This window comes from Kogia breviceps, chromosome 17, assembly GCF_026419965.1.
Source record: "Kogia breviceps isolate mKogBre1 chromosome 17, mKogBre1 haplotype 1, whole genome shotgun sequence".
NCBI lineage: Eukaryota > Metazoa > Chordata > Mammalia > Artiodactyla > Physeteridae > Kogia > Kogia breviceps.
Window position 1 is genome coordinate 57,520,259 of NC_081326.1, and position 19,880 is coordinate 57,540,138.

Sequence of the window (19,880 nt, forward strand, 5' to 3'; positions counted from 1 at the left end):
AGAAGACAACCCATCATCAGGGATTGCACTAAAAAACATACAACAGACTATACTTAAGTTTTTTATTTTCTTCACTTTTCTCTTATATCCCCTGTATTCTCCAAAATAATGACCTTTAAAGGGAAAAGATACTGTGAGGTTGTCTTTGGGTGCAACAAAGAAGATAATGTCTAGGGAGATGACCTCTTTCTTGGTGATGTAAGAACCCCCAGGGACAGAATTATAGATAGGGCAGAAGCATTAAAGGAGAAAGTAGACTATGTTCCCTGTGTGCTGCAGAAAAGAGAAATAGCCCCTCCTGGACTGAGAAGGCCCGCTGAACAAGAACAAGGACCTGCTGCTCTGGCCCATGACACATTAGGACCTGGCTTTGTTTTCTCAGCTGCTCTCCCACTGCCTGTGTGACTCATTCACTGAGACAGGAGCCAGGAACTTCAGCATCAATTCAACAGTCATTAGGTACCAACTCTGTCTAAGGGGCAGTGTTGGCTTTAAAGAATTTATAATCAGGCTTCCCTGGTGGCGCAGTGGTTGAGAATCCGCCTGCCGATGCAGGGGACACGGGTTCATGCCCTGATCTGGGAAGATCCCACATGCCGCGAAGTGGCTGGGCCCATGAGCCATGGCCGCTGAGCTTGCGTGTCCAGAGCCTGTGCTCTGCAACGGGAGAGGCCACAACAGTGAGAGGCCCGTGTACCACACACACACAAAAAAAAGAATTTATAATCTAGTAAAGCAGATGAGACAGGAGCACAAATAAGGATAGACCACAGAATCAAGAGAGGTCCATGCAAAGTCAAAGAGGAGAAATTCACTTCATCAGGGAAAAAAAGACCTGGGAGAGTTCATAGAAGCATTTGTACTTAAAGTGGGTTTGTAGATTAGGGTAGGAGTCATACTGATAGAGATTACAAAGGAAAAACATATAAAGTAGAGCAAAAGGCATTAACAAACGGATATGAAAGGCCTAGGAAGGATTTGAGAAAAAGTCAGTAACCCACTTTGGTACCATCCCATTCATGAAAGATTTACAAGATAAGGTTGGAAAGCTATGTTGGGACTAAGGCATAGAGGTCTCTCAGAACTTTTTCCTTTGAGAATCTAACTGACCCTTTGAGTTAGCACATTAAGCCCTAGATCCCTGCAGTGAAAAACATACAGAATATTTGACGTTGCCAAAGAAAATTAAGAAATTAGGTTGTGGAGTCAGATTACATGGGTTTGAATGATAAGTTTACCACTTAATCACTATATCATTTTGAGAAAATTATTTAAATTCTCTGCTCTTCATTTTCTCACCTTTAAAATGGGGGTTACAAAGCAATCTACAGGTTCAATGCTATCCCTATCAAATTACCAATGGCATTTTTCACAGAACTAAAACAAAAAATTTCACAATTTGTATGGAAACACAAAAGACCCCGAATAGCCAAAGCAATCCTGAGAAAGAAAAATGGAGCTGGAGGAATCAGGCTCCCTGACATCAGACTATACCACAAAGCTACAGTAATCCAGGCAGTATGGTACTGGCACAAAAACAGAAATATAGATCCATGGAACAGGATAGAAATACCAGAGGTAAACCCACGCACATATGGTCACCTTACCTTTGATAAAGGAGGCAAGAATACACAATGGAGAAAAGACAGCCTCCTCAGTAAGTGGTGCTGGGAAAACTGGACAGCTACATGAAAAAGAATGAAATTAGAACACTGACTAACACCATACACAAAAATAAACTCAAAATGGATTAAAGACCTAAATGTAAGGCCAGACACTATCAAACTCTCAGAGGAAAACATAGGCAGAACACACTATGACATAAATCACAGCAAGATCCTTTTTGACCCACCTCCTAAAGAAATGGAAATAAAAACAAAAATAAACAAATGGGACCTAATGAAACTTCTAAGCTTCTGCACAGCAAAGGAAACCATAAACAAGACAAAAAGACAACCTTCAGAATGGGAGAAAATATTTGCAAATGAAGCAACTGACAAAGGAGTAATCTCCAAAATATACAAGCAGCTCATGCAGCTCAATATCAAAAAAACAAACAACCCAATCGAAAAATGGGCAGAAGACCTAAATAGACATTCCTCCAAAGAAGATATACAGATTGACAACAAACACATGAAAGAATGCTCAACATCATTAATCATTAGAGAAATGCAAATCAAAACTACAGTGAGATATCATCTCACACCAGTCAGAATGGTCATCATCAAAAAATCTACAAACAATAAATGCTTTGGGATGTTTGTTTTTTTGTTATTGAGCTGCATGAGTTGCTTATAAATTTTGGATATTAATCCTTTGTCAGTTGCTTCATTTGCAAATATTTTCTCCCATTTTGAGGGTTGTCTTTTGGTCTTGTTTATGGTATCCTTTGCTGTGCAAAACCTTTTAAGTTTCATTAGGTCCCATTTGTTTATTTTTGTTTTTATTTCCATTTCTCTAGGAGATGAAAAATGGGCAGAAGAACTAAATAGACATTTCTCCAAAGAAGATGTACAGATTGCCAACAAACACATGAAAGAATGCTCAACATCATTAATCATTAGAGAAATGCAAATCAAAACTACAATGAGATATCATCTCACACCAGTCAGATTGGCCATCATCAAAAACTCTAGAAACAATAAATGCTGGAGAGGGTGTGGAGAAAAGGGAACACTCTTGCACTGCTGGTGGGAATGTAAATTGATACAGCCACTACGGAGAACAGTATGGAGGTTCCTTAAAAAACTACAAATAGAACACCATACGACCCCACAATCCCACTACTGGGCATATACCCTGAGAAAACCATAGTTCAAAAAGTCATGTATGAAAATGTTTATTGTAGCTCTATTTATGATGGCCAGGACATGGAAGCAACCTAAGTGTCCATCAACAGATGAATGGATAAAGAAGATGTAGTGCATATATACAATGGAATATTACTCAGCCATAAAAAGAAATGAAACTGAGTTATTTGTAATGAGCTGGATAGACCTGGATTCTGTCATACAGAGTGAAGTAAGTCAGAAAGAGAAAAACAAACACCGTATGCTAACACATATATATGGAATCTAAGATAAAAAAATGTCATGAAGAGATTAGTGGTAGGACAGGAATAAAACACAGACCTACTAGAGCATGGACTTGAGGATATGGGGAGGGGAAAGGGTAAGCTGTGACAAAGTGAGAGAGTGGCAGGGACATATACACACTACCAAATGTAAATTACATAGCTAGTGGGAAGCTGCCGCATAGCACAGGCAGATCAGCTCCGTGCTTTGTGACCACCTAGAGGGGTGGGATAGGGAGGGTGGGAGGGAGGGTGACGCAAGAGGGAAGAGATATGGGAACATATGTATATGTATAACTGATTCACTTTGTTGTAAAGGAGAAACTAACACACTACTGTTAAACAGGTATACTCAAATAAAGCTGTTAAAATAATAAATAAATAAAAATTAAAAATAAATGTTGGAGAGGGTGTGGAGAAAAGGGAACCCTCTTGCACTGTTGGTAGGAATGTAAATTGATACAGCCACTATGGAGCACAGTATGGAGGGTCCTTAAAACACTAAAAATAGAACTACCATATGACCCAGCAATCCCACTACTGGACATATACCCTGAGAAAACCATGATTCAAAAAGAGTCATGTACCACAATGTTCTTTGCAGCTCTGTTTATAATACCCAGGACATGGAAGCAACCGAAGTGTCCATCGACAGATGAATGGATAAAGAAGATGTGGCACATATATACAATGGAATATTACTCAGCTATAAAAGGAAACAAAATTGAGTTATTTGTAATGAGGTGGATGGACCTAGAGTCTGTCATACAAAGTGAAGTAAGTCAGAAAGAGAAAAACAAATACCGTATGGTAACACATATATATGGAATCTAAAAAACAAAAATGTCATGAAGGACCTAGGGGCAAGACGGGAATAAAGACGCAGATGTAGAGAATGGACTCAAGGACACAGGGAGGGGGAAGTGTAAGCTGGGACAAAGTGAGAGAGTGGCATGGACATATATACACTACCAAATGTAAAATAGATAGCTAGTGGGAAGCAGCCGCATAGCACAGGGAGATCAGCTCCATGCTTTGTGACCACCCAGAGGGGTGGGATAGGGAGGGGCGGAGGGAAGGAGGTGCAAGAGGGAAGAGATATGGGGATATATGTATATGTATATCTGACTCACTTTGTTATAAAACAGAAACTAACACACCATTGTAAAGCAATTATACTCCAATAAAGATGTTAATCCGGAGCCTGAGGCCACAACAGTGAGGCCCACGTACCGAGGAAAAAAAAAAAAAGATGTTAAAAAAAAATAATAATAAAATAAAAAATAAATTAAAAAATAAAATGGGGGTTACATTAATAAGGGGGGTGTTGAGGATTCAGTTAATAAGACATGTAAAGAGCTTGAAACAGTGTCTAGAATAATGTAATAAAAATCAGTCAATTAATGCTAATTATTATTAATCGCTTTTATTCCATGATACATACTATCTTCTTGTACGTTAGGGATATGGCACTAACTGACACAATATTAATTTCCCTGCAGGAAGGGTTGGTACTCAGCATAAACGTTAAGTTCACTAACAATTCGCTAAATTATCACGCTGTCTCAAATCTGCCAAAGACATAGAAATCATCTGAAGGCTAGAAATGAGCAAAGATGGTCTGCAGGAAATCATTATGAGGACTTGAAACACGATGTTACCAAAGTGTTGTGTCTCTGAGTGATTTTATTCTTATTTCACAACATCCTAACACATAATGATAAACTGCCTCCACAGAGCTGGTGGCTGCCTGGAGCATTTTTGAGGTAGAATAAGGCATTAAATCATGATTGTTGTCACAGGTGTTTTTGATTGGATGAAAGGGCTGGCTATAGATTTTGTCTCTACTGTAGAACACACCCACGTGTGCATGCGCGCGCACACACACACACACACACACACACTCATTCCCCCTTTCCATTATGAGCCAGGGGCCAGGAATATCATCTTTTGGGGGGGCTTGCCTCATAATAGTTCTCTAGACCCTCTGTGACCCCAATTTAGGAGAAGGGATGAAAAGGTACTTAAATTACCAGAATGTAAATTCAGACAATACATTTTATTGTTGTTATTTAGAAAAAAGATGGTTTGCTCAGTTCTCCTAAATGCTGATTTAGCCAACACTAACTTACTTGAAAGGTAGTCACTTGGGTAATTTATTTAATTTCAATTTTGGCTACAAAGAGCTCAGTTGTCTAAAGACTGAAAACTCTGTCTTAATTTTTTTTTGATTATGAAATTTCACATCAATGAAGGAAAAAAAGGGGTTCAGGATAGAATAGAATAATAAGAGTGGTGGAGACCTGGAAGAATATCTAAAGGGAGTTATTTAGTGAAAGGGGAGAAGGCTGAGGGATGACATTCCAAATATTTTTTCCTTTTATGAAAGAAAAAAAGGAAAATTTATCGAGTTTTTAATACATTTTATGTATTGTGCCATGGGCTTTACATATATTCTTTCACGTTATCATAGTAAGAACCATATTTAACAAAAGAGGGAACTGAGGTTTGGAGAAGTTAAATCACTTCTCCAAATTAGTCACTTAGAAGATGGCAGTTACAGAACTCAGTTGATTAAACAGGTTATTATCAGAGAAAATATATTTGATTAAAAACTGACATTACGGGCTTCCGTGGTGGCGCAGTGGTTGAGAGTCCGGCTGCCGATGCAGGGGATGCGGGTTCGTGCCCCGGTCCGGGAGGATCCCACGTGCCGCGGAGCGGCTGGGCCCGTGAGCCATGGCCGCTGCGCCTGCGCGTCCGGAGCCTGTGCTCCGCAACGGGAGAGGCCGCAACAGTGAGAGGCCCGCGTACCACAAAAAAAAAAAAAAAAGAAAAGTGGCATTACAAAAAATTGGTTGTTCCTTGGTATTTATTGTAATAGCGTTTGACATTTATAAAACCAAACAAAACAGAACAGAAAACTTCTTTTATCATGACATTTAAATTAGCCACAAATATATCATGAGGCAATATGAAGTCTGGAAAATATTTTAAAAATATTATTTCATGATATAAAGCTGCATATGTGGGACAAGAATCCCAAGCCCTGAAATAACATTGGAGGGGGGGGCAAACACTGTTTTTAAGATTGTTCCCTACATGATGTTTAAAGAGATGTGTAAATGGGAATTTCAAAATCACTGTGGTTTGGGTCACTCTCTTTCTTGAATCTTTTCAATTCTGTAATCACTAGCCAAACATATCACTTCAAACAAAAACAGTAAAAATCCATTCTCCATGTTTTTATGAAGTTTAATTTCTTCTGTTCCCACCACCACATTCCCAAATACCTGAACCACAGAACGGAGGAAGTGCCTTCCTGAGCTTTCCTATCAGGGGAAATAATTTTATGACTAGAGTTCAGCTAAACCAAGCTGATAGTTCACTGACATTAATACAGTCATTCCTTCTTATGCACTTCTTAAGATTAGTCTTGAATTCTGACCCATAGTCATAACCATTGTTCATGTGTTCCTCTATCCTTTCTGGTCATGGAGGCAAACTCTGTCTTAGAATCATTTCAATGCAACACACACTAGTGGAGAACCTTCTATTTTCCAGGCACTGTGCTAGACACTCAGGATAGTGATGAACAAGAAACAGACCCTCTTTTCAAGGACCTCACAGTCCCTCAGTAGGAAGACACATCATTATGGTACTCAGTGATATGTGTAACAAGAAAAAGTCCAGAAAAAGGAGACAAGCTGGCATCATGGAAGATGATCTTGAGACTGGGTAATTTTAAAAGAAGAAAGCATATTATGGGATTAATAGCAGAGGAAGCGACTTGCTGATCTGCAGAAGAAAAGGCTTAAATGTCCACCTTTAGGGAAGACTTAGCTCTTGATGTCCGTGGAATCCTATCTGGGAAAAATTTTAAACTTCCAAATGAGATGTATGACTAATTTAATCATAACTTGAAGCAGCAGCAACAGAGGACATATTTTAACTTATAAAATGTTTCTCTAGACATTGATTTGGTGAAAGTGTGAAAAATCAGACAGATTTTTCAACTTATAAAAGGAACAGCCCTTTGTAAGTGTTATTTTAAGAGTGTGATTTGGCATGCATACCTGCAATACCAGATGGACCTTAAAGGAGAGAGCAAGGCTCATGGAAACATTCTTTTCTCCTTCTTTCCAAAAAACAGCTTCCAAATAAATATTAATAAATTCTAAAAAGACCACTTAGCTGTCAACAAGGTCCCCTTTCTCTTGCCCTTGGTTGGACAGCCCTGTAGTAACCTCACTCATTTTCTTTAGCTATAACGAAGGAGCCACATTTCTTTAGGAACTCCAAGTCCAGCTTTCTAATTATGTGTGTATCTCAAAGACTTCTTTTCAATGGGACAGAGTTGGGCTGTTTTCTAGAGAAGGAAGCCAGGAGGCAGAGGAGAACAAGGAGAAAATGTGATGGATAGGCTCCAAACCATGAAGTGGTTCTGGGTTGAGGCTGGCCTCTAGAGTGAGGCTCCCTGAGTATGAATCCACCTTTACCATTTATTGCTTAATTGATCTTGTACCACCTACTTACCAAAGGCCTCCTTCCGCATCTGAGTGATCCTAATTAAAAAACAATACCTACCTATAGAGTCGTCATGAAAAATAAACGGAAAGACGACATCATAAAACTTAGTACAGTGCCTGGCATAAAGTAAATAGTAAGTGTTAATTTTTCTTCTCTTATTCCAAAAAAGCCCAATGTTCATATTGAGTGTCTTCGGATGAATAAAGTCTCTCTCTCTCTCTCTCTCTCTCTCTCTCTCTCTCTCTAAAGCGAAAGGATTGATCATTGTTCAAGTCTCTTTGCACCTTTAGCATATGTAAGCTCCTTTCCCAACCTGCCAATACTGCTCTCATCTCCTGTAATGGTTCGTTCTCTAATGACTACTTTTTTATATTTAATTTGTAGTCACTTAGAAAACATAAGATTTTTTATAGAGGGGGGCATCATTTTTCTCAGATTAAAGTTGTAAAAATAGTGAAGGAAGAAAACCAAAAAAGTGTTCCTAGAGTCTTTGTAGATTGATGCAGGGCACCAGGCTATTTATCAAAGATAGAGTTTACATATGTAAAGTTGCAAAGGCAGAAATATTCCTAGAGCAGGATATATGGCTTCAGCACATGTTTTGAGTCATAGTTGTAGATTTTCAGGATTTGAAGAGATCTTAAAGATTACCAAGTCCAATGTCTTCATTTTATAGTCCAGAAAACTAAAACCCAGAAAGAGTAAGTAACTTTTAAGGATATGAAGCCAATTGATGGGCCACAGGGCTCTCTCACAGGCCCTCTGATGTGCAGCTGAGTGGCCTTCTGCTTACCCTCACATGGGCTAATAAACTTCACATAGTCCCAGCACCTTAGAGGTAACAGAGGATCACAGAGGGATAAGAGCAGTGTTTCCGAAGCCCAGAATATAAACTCCTGAAACAGTGGGGAGGTTGGGACTGGTCCACCATCCCCTTTTTCCCAAGTGGTTCTAGTATGACTGTAATCAGAGTGCATAGACTTGGTGACCCAAATCTGTTCACAATGAATTGTCCAAGAACACAGGACCCATACAGGACCAATAAAATTTGGGACAGACTGCCTGTCTCTTCTCAATAACATGAGTGACAGTGATGTCTGCTTGGGGGATTGCCTAAAGAAAAATTTTCCACCACACAGAGAGAGTCTCTCCATAGCAGAGAGAATGAGGCCAATAGGCTTAAAAGGAAAAAAAAAATTAATAAGCAGAGCTAGAAGATGGTGACACCATATCTGATGACACAGTTTGAACACATGGATCTCACCATGCTGGAAGCCCACCTGACCTTGGACTTTCCAGCCCCTGAGCTAATAAATTATCTTTCAGCTTAAATATGTCTGAGATTGGTTATTTATATTTCTAACTGAAAGGGTCCTAATGTAAATACTTACCCATCTGTTTCATTATATATGTAAATATCTGAATCCAACACTAAATTACAAATGCCAATGTCAAAGCCACTAATTTTACATAGAAAGGCTCACATCAGGGGTAAATGGAACTGGTAGAAGATTTTAAAATCATTTAAAAGGAGGAATTATAAAATGATACATTTTATAAATGTAAAAATGTACATTCATTTGCCCATCTTTTGATGTATAAGGCCTCATTTTTGAGGACAGGTTTAACTCTTGGTCATTCTGCTTTCACTGAGCTTATGTGCAGCCAGCATATGTATTAAGAATTGCATTCAGCTGCCAGAAGTGCAAACAGCAGAAATAACAGTGTTTAAACAAATCACTTATTTTCTCATATAACTTGAGGCCCCAGAGTTTAGCAGTCCAGGACGAGTACGGTCATGCTATGAAATTGTCTTCTGCTTTATCGTCCTACAGCATGCTTTCCACCTTCCAAGCCACCTCATGGATCAAGCTGGCTGCTAGAGCTCCAGCCATCCAAAGCAAATACCAGATTGCAGGCAGGAGAAAGGTGAATTAAATGGGCACATTTGCAAGTGAGTTAACAACTTTTCAAAACCTTATGCTACCTTCATGCGACTGTTTTATTTGCACATCACGGTCACGCTTAGCTGAAAAATATCGTAGGCTGGGAAATGTTTTCTTGTAGCCAGAATAATTGACACTGAAATACAACTTTAATTCTGTTACTAAGGAAAAGAAGCTAATGGATATTGAGGGGCCACCAACTCCTCTTTTACACAGAAAGATACTAGCTAAATTATGTGAAACTCCAAATTCTTCATAAGGATACCAGACTAACATACATCAAGCTGTTTTAAAATAATTAAATGCTAATTTAGAGGAAAGGAAATTTAATAGGGAAGAATGTTGCTCCTTAACATGAAGCCAAGAATTGAATGGGCACAGAATAATGAAAGATTCTGTAAAATCTCATTATCATCTTATGGGGTTTTTTTTGTTTTGTTTTTGTTTTTTTTGCGGTATGCGGGCCTCTCACTGTCGCAGCCTCTCCCGTTGTCGAGCACAGGCTCCGGACGCACAGGCCCAGCGGCCATGGCTCACGAGCCCAGCCGCTCTGCGGTATGTGGGATGTGGGATCCTCCCAGACCGGGGCACGAACCTGCGTCCCCTGCATCGGAAGGCGGATCCTCAACCACTGCGCCACCAGGGAAGCCCCATCTTATGTGTTTTTAAAGTGTCTTTGTTAGTAGAGAGCTTTCATGCATGTTTCAATTAAAAATTTAAAGTTGAGAAACAACCTTTGTCTAAAAGGCAAGGTACAAATGGTTTGGGATGAAAAGATGCCCATGTCGTGACATGTTTCTCAAGCATGACTGTAACAGCGTCCCCACGACGTGTGAATTTCTGACACTACTCATACCGCGTGCATGGCCCGCAGAACAGAATTCCAAAGCTTCTAAACAAACTGGAGCTTCTAGGAGCGATAAGCACTATGTTTTTCTCACTTTATTCCTCCCTTTGACAGTTCTTCTCCTTGTTAATAAGCTTTTTGGTTTTGATTCTTAACCTCGCAACAAGCCTTGTTTCTCAGATCACTAATTATTACCCCCTCTCTGCGGTGACATGCTCAACAAACAGCTCCATCTCAGATCCTGAAAATCTTGTGAAAAAGAAACACCAGATTTTCTCACTGACATCATCCTGCTTCTAGTGACAGATCTGAAATGCCTGTGCATGTTAAATTTGGTATTAAAACAACTTTAGTTGGTGTTCAAACTGTCAGAAATTCTGTGGAGGGCCCTGACTTGTAAGAAGATGTGGTTTCTTGTTTTGACAATTCTGCTTTTCCTCCTTCTAAAACCTGCAGGGTTTTAGAAACATGGAAGATGTTACAGTAAAAGAAGTTTCATCTTCCCTTTGGATCCACAATTCTCACCCTTTAGGGCACTCTCCTTTTGCTTTACTGTGAGACACACCTTGTCTTTCACCTTCTGAAGACATTACATGGCAGGAATGTATTGTTTCAATTTCAATTAATTTTGTTTTGACAATCTCTCGACGCTGCTTTATGGCTGAAGACACCCTGGAGTGTGGCAAAACCGAGATTGTGAATTATTCTCTATGTTCAAGGAAAATGGAATTGCCCCTTTATGAGAAGGGCCCAGATGGAAAAGAGTAGGTGGTATTTTGAGATGGCAAATTCTCCAAAAAGATCCCAAATTGGTTATTAACTCTGCCTGCATAATTGTAGCCAATACATACAGAAAGAACATAAAACTCTGAGTTGAGAAACTTTGATTTTACTACTCATTCTGCCATTAACCAGCTCTATAATTATGGGCAAGTCAGTGTTTGTCGAATGAGAAGGCCTGCTGATCACAATGTCCCTTTGATTCCTAAATTCTATGCTTTGGTGATGCTTAGAGTCTCAGTATCTCTAGAGAAGAGGAAAGAAACAGACTTTTGAATTTGAAGAATTATACTGATCTAGGACAAAAGCAGGTAGTCCTTCACTATCAAATACTCATCTAAAATACAATTAAAGATCAGTGAGTGAAGGCAGAAAACTAGCTTACATGAATTTTGTTCTGCCCCTACCTGAAGAGAAAAATTCTTTCTCCAGACTTTGGGGATAGATTCTCTCTTCCTATTTATCTTTATATAGAGAAGAGATCAGCATTTGTGTGTCCCAAATAGGACATGGCTGGAGACAAGAATAGAAAGATCACCTGAGAGCTCCCTCAGCAAAATGTTCCATGCCTCCAGGCTCTGAGGGAGGTCTGGTCAATATTTATGTCCAAGTGGACCTGGTGCCAGGGATGCAAGTGTAGGAAACTGTTCTTTAGGGACCAATGATCCTCAACAATAATAATAAAAAAAGTTAAGGTAGATCCTTTCCCATTGACTAGGACCATGCAGAGTTCAGGCACTTCTAGAACATTTATTGTACATTCATTTCTTTATCCATCAATTCATTCCACCAATGTTTATTGAGCATTTACTAAATGACAGGCTCTGTGAGAGACACTGGGGAAATGCAAAGACGAAGAAGGAATCATGAAGCATCCATACCTTACAGGTGAAGGCATACTCACAAGCACAATAACATGTCAAGTTCAGTGACAGGGATGTGTATGGTTTGTTCTAGCTGCACAGAGGAAAGACCCCTAATCCAGCTTGCAGGAAGTCATAGAAGGCTTCCTGAAAGAGCGGATACTTAAAGAGAATCTTAAAGTGAGTAAAAATTTTCTCATTGAAAGGGCCTGAGAAAATTGGGGGCAATATTAGCCTGGGAAGAGAAAAAGTGCACAGGTGAGAAACTGCACAGTCAGGCATGAGCATAACGGAAGTACTGTTACTCATGAAAGCCCTACTAGTGATTAATTCTCTGCCTCACCCTCTGAGCCAGGGTAAGGTTAAGATGGATGTGGTGAGTAAGAGTGGGTGCCCTGGAGGATAGCTTACACCTGAACAAAGAAGAAAGCAGCTCATTTTTTTTTCGTTATCTGAGAGGTGTAAATGGGTAGTCAAACACGTTTCTGAGCCCTGTCAAAAGCTTTATCGTTCCAAATCCTACTTCTGACACTCTTTTGCTTAAATTCTAATCATCTGGTATTTCTGGTTTGACATAGAATAATGCTGGCCTCTGAAATCTGATTCTCTTTAAACATTCTCCCAAAACTCATCTGGACAGATAAGAACAGTAAATTAAACTAACCATAATCTAGGCTTTCTGCACATCTAAGGAATGGAAAATACAACACTATGAGCTTAAAACACTGGTTAGCAGGAAGTTGTTTTAAAACCCCACTTTGGGGGAGAGCCAGGCACAGGTATCAAAGAGATCAAAGGACAAAGGAGCAAGGACCACAGGGGAGGAAGAATCCAAATACAATTGCCCTAAAGTAATTTCCACCATGAAAGCCCCACCAAGAGTTGGAGAAAAAATTTAGAATCTGGTAGATAAGAGTGCTGGCTACAAGAAAATCAAAAGGAAGGGAGTTGAATGTAAGAGGAACCCAAAGAAATAGTGTTGGGAAGCAAGGCTTCTGCAAGGAGAATGGAGTGACTTGAGAAGGGGACATGGCCCCTGGGTATTTGGTGGTGAACGGAAAAGGGAACACACTTCTGTGTGTGTGTGTGTGTGTGTGTGTGTGTGTGTGAGAGAGAGAGAGAGAGAGAGAGAGAGAGAGAGAGAGAGAGGAAGAGAGAGAGAGAGAGAGAATTAATCACAAATCAGAATAAACATGAATCCTTTCCACCCCAAAATAGCAAAATCAATTAGAGAAATGCACTTTACCATGCCAGCAGAAGAGGGTAGTCTCGAACTAAGGAATTGAGCAAACCTCTCAAAACTTTCACTTTGGTCTATGTAACTGCCATTGCTGGTCTGAGAAATTAGACACTCAAAAAGAAAAAGTAGGTGATGTACATATAAAGTTAGAACAAAAGAAACCAAATGAGAATTGAAATATATCACTGCTAAAAAAGATCCTCAAAATGTCAACCATGAAATAGAAGAAAAGTGTAACATAATATTCTCACCTGAATGAAATACCTGAAAAAAGAAATTTGCAGATATGAAATAAATACCTCAAATGAGAAATTAAAAACTCCTAACCAATATGAACAAAAAATCCCAGAAAGATGTAAAATGACTGAACTCAGGAAAGAAATAATAGAAAAAGCCAAATTCATCTTAGAATTGAAAACAACATTACAAATTGCCAGAGCAAGAAAACATTGAATTGAACTTTAATAAAGACAAATAGACAAGAGAATAAAAATAGCAGAGAATGAAAATAAAGAAATAAAAAGAATCAAGAGAAAGTATTGGTAGAAGTAAAGAAGATCTAATATACATATAACTGGAGTCTCTGAAGAAAAATAAAACAATATAACAGAATAACATTTTAGATTATAATCCAAGAAATTATTCCAGAAATAGAAGAAGGCCTATTTTCATATATCAAATGGACTGTGTAGTGAAAATTGATCTAATCTATTAGCCATATCTGAAACATATCCTAAAAAAACTATTAGACTTTACAAACAAAGACTTCATGGCCTACAGCTAAAAGAAAAAAAACCCCACCAACACAAACTAATAAATAAGTAAAAACATGTCATTGACAATGGAAAGACAAGCAAATTGGCAAAAGATTTACTATAGCAACAGGCAAAGACAGACAACAGTATAGAAACATTTTCAAAAATCTCAAGGAAAGAGAGTGAGTCAAAGATTTCATAGCAAATCAAGTGATCCTTCAACTATCAAGGTTATAGAAACATATTTTTAGACATGCAAGAATCAAGGGATACTGAACATGTGCCCTTTATAAGGAATCTTCTGGAGAACAAATTCACCCAACTAAGAAATAAATGGGGAAACTTTTTAAAAGGCATGGAAGTGAAAAAATAGGTGGGAGTCAATGTATATCAGTTACAGCTCAGAAATCTTTTTCATGCAGATATCATTTTCCCAACATAATTCACTGAACAGACTATCCTTTCCCCATTATGTATTCCTGGGGTCCTTCTCAAAGATCAGTTGTCCATATATACTGGGCTCTCTGTGCTATTCCATTGGTCTATATGTCTGCCTTTATGTCAGTACCATACTGTTTTAACTACTATAGTTTTGTAATGTATTTTGAAATTAGTAAGTCTAATGCCTCCAGCTTTGTTCACCTTTCTCAAGATTGCTTTGGTTATTCTGGGTCTTTTGTTATTCTAAATATATAAGGAATTCTTACAACTCAATAGCAAAACAAAAAACTTGATTAAAAAGTAGACAAAGGACTTGAATAGATATTTTTCCAAAGAAAACATAGGAATTGCTGACAGATATACTAAAGGTGCTCAATATCACTAATAGTAAGAGAAATCTGATTCAAAACCACAATGAGATGTCACTTCATATCTGTAAGGATGACTGTTATCAAAAAGACAAAAGAGAGCAAGGGTTATGGGGAAAAAAAGTAACTCTTGCACACTGTTGGTAGATATGTAAATGGAAAACAGTATGGAGGTTCCTCAAAATATTAAAAATAGAACTATCATATGATCCAGAAATATCACTCGTGTATATATTCAAAAGAATTGAAATCAGGATCTCAAAGAGATATCTGCAGCATATTCACAATAGCCAAGATTTCTGGCAACAAATGAAATGTTCACAGACAGATGAATGGATAAAGAAAATGTGGTATATCCATACACACAATCAGATATTATTTAGCCTTAAAAAAGAAAGAAATTCTGCCATTTCTGACAACACCGATGGACATTATGCTAAGTGAAATAAGTGAGTCACAGGACAAACAATGTATGATTCCACTTAAAAGAGATATCAAAAATAGTCAAACTGATAAATGTAGAGAACAGAATTATGGTTGCCAGAGGTTAAGGGGAGGGGGAAATTGGGGAGTTATTATTCTTTGGGTATAAAGTTACAGTTATATAAGATGAATATGGTCTGTTGAACTGCTGTACAACATAGTGACTATAGTTTTCAACATTGTACTGTGCACTTAAAAATTTGTTAAGACGGGCTTCCCTGGTGGCGCAGTGGTTGAGAATCCGCCTGCCGATGCAGGAGACACGGGTTCGTGCCCTGGTCCGGGAAGATCCCACATGCCGCGGAGCAACTAAACCCGTGAGCCATGGCCGCTAGGCCTGCGCGTCCGGAGCCTGTGCTCCGCAATGGGAGAGGCCACAACGGTGAGAGGCCCGCATACCGCAAAAAAAAAAAAAAAAAAAAAAAAATTTGTTAAGAGGACAGATCTCATGTTAAGTGTTTTTACCACAAAAAAAGCAAGAGGACACAAGAAATATTTTGGAAGCAATGGATATGTTTATTACCTTGTGTGTGGTGATAGTATCACAGGTGTATTGATATGTCCAAACTCCTCAAAATGTATATATCAAATATGTGAAACTTTTTGTATATTAAGTATACTCAATAAAAATTTTTAAAAATAAAGAATGAAGGGAATATTCTGTCTTTGAATGCAAAGAGGCTAGAATAGTTCCTAGCACACTGTCACACTGAGAAGGGTAGTATAAAATGGTGATAAGAGCCTCCACTGTTGCATCAGACTCCCTGGATTCAAATTCTACCACTTACTGGCTGGGTGATCTTGGGAAACTTATTTAACTTCTCTGTGCCTCTTTTCATCATCTGTAAATGCAAATAAAATACTACCTGTGCCGAAGATAAGACTTAAAAGAGTCAATATTCATAAATCTATTCAAACAGTACATGGTGCATAGCAGGGATTCATTAAATGTCAAATACTGTAAATATCTGGTTACTTGCTTTCCTCATCCCCCACTCCTTACACTTTGCCTCTTCTCTAGACTGTGATCTCCTTGAGGTCAAGCTTTCTGCCTGAAATTGTTCTATATGAGGTATCATGGAAGGACTTGTAGTCCCGCCGATCTGGGTGTGAATCTCAATTTTGTTACTAATTAGAAGTTACTTAACTCCTCTTAACCTTAGTCTCTGTGTTCATTTACTCACTCATTAAACATTTATTATCTCTTCTACTAGAGTATAAAGGCAGGGACCCCATCCACCTTGCACTTAACTTCATCCCTGGGGGCTAACAGTACCCGGTTTATGGTGGACTAGTGATATTTTTTGATAAATGCATGTATAAGTAAATAAACACCTACTATTTGCTAGGCACTGGGGGAAGCCATCTAGGATAGGATGAGAAACAAGCCATGATCTTACCCTTGCCAGAATTTCTAATAAGGAAACAAAGAATAATGATGACTTCTCATGAGATTATTGTAGAAATCAAGGAGATCCTAAAAGAAAAGCTGAACAGAGTACTTGGCACATAGTAAGATGCTTGTGGTTGGGACCCCAACAATGACTCAATAAAAAGCACATATATTTGCATATTTGAAAAAGGCACATTACTAGTATAAGGTATGACAAAGATGTAAGAGGCAGAAATGCACCATTTAGTTTGCATACCCAGTTTTAAGCAAAATGGTAAATCAAGTAATATTTGAGTAATCTAAGAACTGAAAGGTTCTGGAGTTGTTTCATGTTGAACTCTGAAAGAGTAAATGAGCGTGTAAAAAGTGTATGAAAGAATGAATGAAGGTATGAATAAATGAGTGACTGCAAAATTGCAACGGCTGAACACAGCAGCCAAGAAAGAGGTGGTGTTGCAGGTTGAGCAGTGCTTTCTCAGCTAAAGCTAAATCATTTTCATGATTTGCACAGCCTGCACCTCAGCCAGATAACAAGTTTCCCTGGAGGGTTTGCAGCCTCTGAGAGCAGATATTCTCAAAGGAACTAAGATGACTCATGAGATGACTCCTAGGGAGCCTGTCAGAAATAAAATCTCTCAGGAACAAAAAGAGAGAGAGACCAACAGAGAGATACAGATCAAAGTGATTCATCAGATTTATTTGCTGTTGATCATTCATTTGGCGCTATTTCTAGGCAATATAGTCTGAAGAGAGGTAAAGTGATGTTGACATGCAAAGTTCACAAAGTTGGTTAGCTGAGCATACTGAATGGGAATTTGTCTCGAGATAATACAGGGGAAGTTCATTTGTACTCGATAATCCTTGAGGGTTTGGGTTTGGGGCCTTCTAGAATCTTCCTCTTGGGAAATTGCTGTAGCTGCACAATTTAAAGAGTTCTGTGTCGTCTCCTTTTGAATTACCCAATAGATTTTTTAACAGCATCACAATTTACTCCTGAATGGGTAAGATGGCCCCTTCTTATCCAGAATTGTGGAAACTAACAAAATGTTATCTGATTGAAAGAACCACGGAATCATAGAATTTCAGCGTTTAAAGGGTCCTAGAGATGGAGTACTCCTTGTTCTGCACTGAGCATTGGGGGGAGTGAGGAATTGTATGTGTTTCTGAACCTGTGAGACTCTTATGACAGCCCAGGAGAATAGATTTAGGACGACAGAGACATTTACTAGCCAGGTGGTTAATTGATTAAATTAAATATTAAGAATATTATAATGAGTAAGCTAATGGGTGACTTTAGCAGCAGGTATTTTAGAAAATGCTTAAGTTATCTACTAGAGTTACTGGCACTTTCCCTGCAACTGTTTTTCAAATTCCAAACAGAAGCATTTACTAAGAGTAGATCCAAGATCCTGTCTTTACTTCTCAGGCCAGCATTTTTCAAAACATGTTAACCATGTTAAAACTTTGATTTCAGGGTTGAACACACATCTCTTCCCACCAATGCAAAGCCTGGAGAACAAACAGAGTTGGCCCAGGCATTAAGTGTGAAGGCTTTTCTCTGTGCTTCTGGCTTCTGTCCAACAGTCATTTCTCTAACAAGTTAGAGCTTCAGAAATCTCACTTTGTAATATGCCACTGTTAGATTCAGGTGAGGTCAAGGGTAATGTGGAGAGGGTATGCATCATTCAATCAGACTTTATTGAATAACTATCACAGGTTAACCCCTACAGTGTAAGAATGAATAACAATATCATGAGTGGTATAGAAGTATGAACAATGGTGTCACAGCAAGGAGAGTGACTACGGCCATTTGTATGGAAAGCAGAGCAAAACAATTTTGAAGAATAAAAGGAAGGTTTCCTGGTGGAGAAAAAGGGAAAGGTATTCCAAGTGCATTTTTTAAAAACATTTTTTTTTTTTTTTTTTTTTTTTTTTTTTTTTTTTGTGGTACGCGGGCCTCTCACTGTTGTGGCCTCTCCTGTTGTGGAGCGCAGGCTCCAGACGCGCAGGCCCAGCGGCCATGGCTCACGGGCCCAGCCGCTCCGCGGCATGTGGGATCTTCCCGGACCGGGGCACGAACCCGTGTCCCCTGCATCGGCAGGCGGATTCTCAACCACTGCGCCACCAGGGAAGCCCCTAAAAACATTTTTATTGGAGTACAATTGTTTTACAATAGTGTGTTAGTTTCTGATATACAACAAAGTGAGTCAGCTATATGTATACATATATTGCGATATCCTCTCCCTCTTGTATCTCCCTCCCACCCTCCCTGTCCAACCCCTCTGGGTGGTCACAAAGCACCAAGCTGATGTCCCTGTGCTATGGGGCTGCTTCCCACTAGCTATCTATTTTATATTTGGTAGTGTATATATGTCCATGCCACTCTCTCACTTCATCCCAGCTTACTTTTCCTCTCACCGTGTCCTCAAGTCCATTCTCTACATCTGGGTCTTTATTCCTGTCCTGCTCCTAGGTTCTTCAGAACACTTTGTTTTCTTTTTTTTTTTTTTTTTTTTTTTTTTGCGGTATGCGGGCCTCTCACTGTTGTGGCCTCTCCCGTTGCGGAGCACAGGCTCCGGATGCACAGGCTCAGCGGCCATGGCTCACGGGCTTAGTTGCTCCGCGGCATGTGGGATCTTCCCGGACCAGGGCACGAACCCGTGTCTCCTGCATCGGCAGGCGGATTCTCAACCACTGCGCCACCAGGGAAGCCCAACACTTTGTTTTCTACATTCCATATATATGTGTTAGCATATGGTATTTATTTTTCTCTTTCTGACTTACTTCATTCTGTATGACAAACTCTAGGTCCATCCAGCTCACTACAAATAACTCAATTTCGTTTCTTTTTATGGCTGAGTAATATTCCATTGTATATATGTGCCACATCTTCTTTATCCATTCATCTCGATGGACACCTAGGTTGCTTCCATGTCCAGGCTATTGTAAAGAGTGCGGCAATGAACATTGAGGTACATGACTCTTTTGGAATTATGGTTTTCTCAGGGTATATGCCCAGTAGTGGGGTTGCTGGGTCATATGGTAGTTCTATTTGTAGTTTTTTTAAGTAACCTCCATACTGTTCTCCATAGTGGCTGTATCAATTTACATTCCCACTAACAGTGCAAGAGTGTTCCCTTTTCTCCACACCCTCTTCAGCA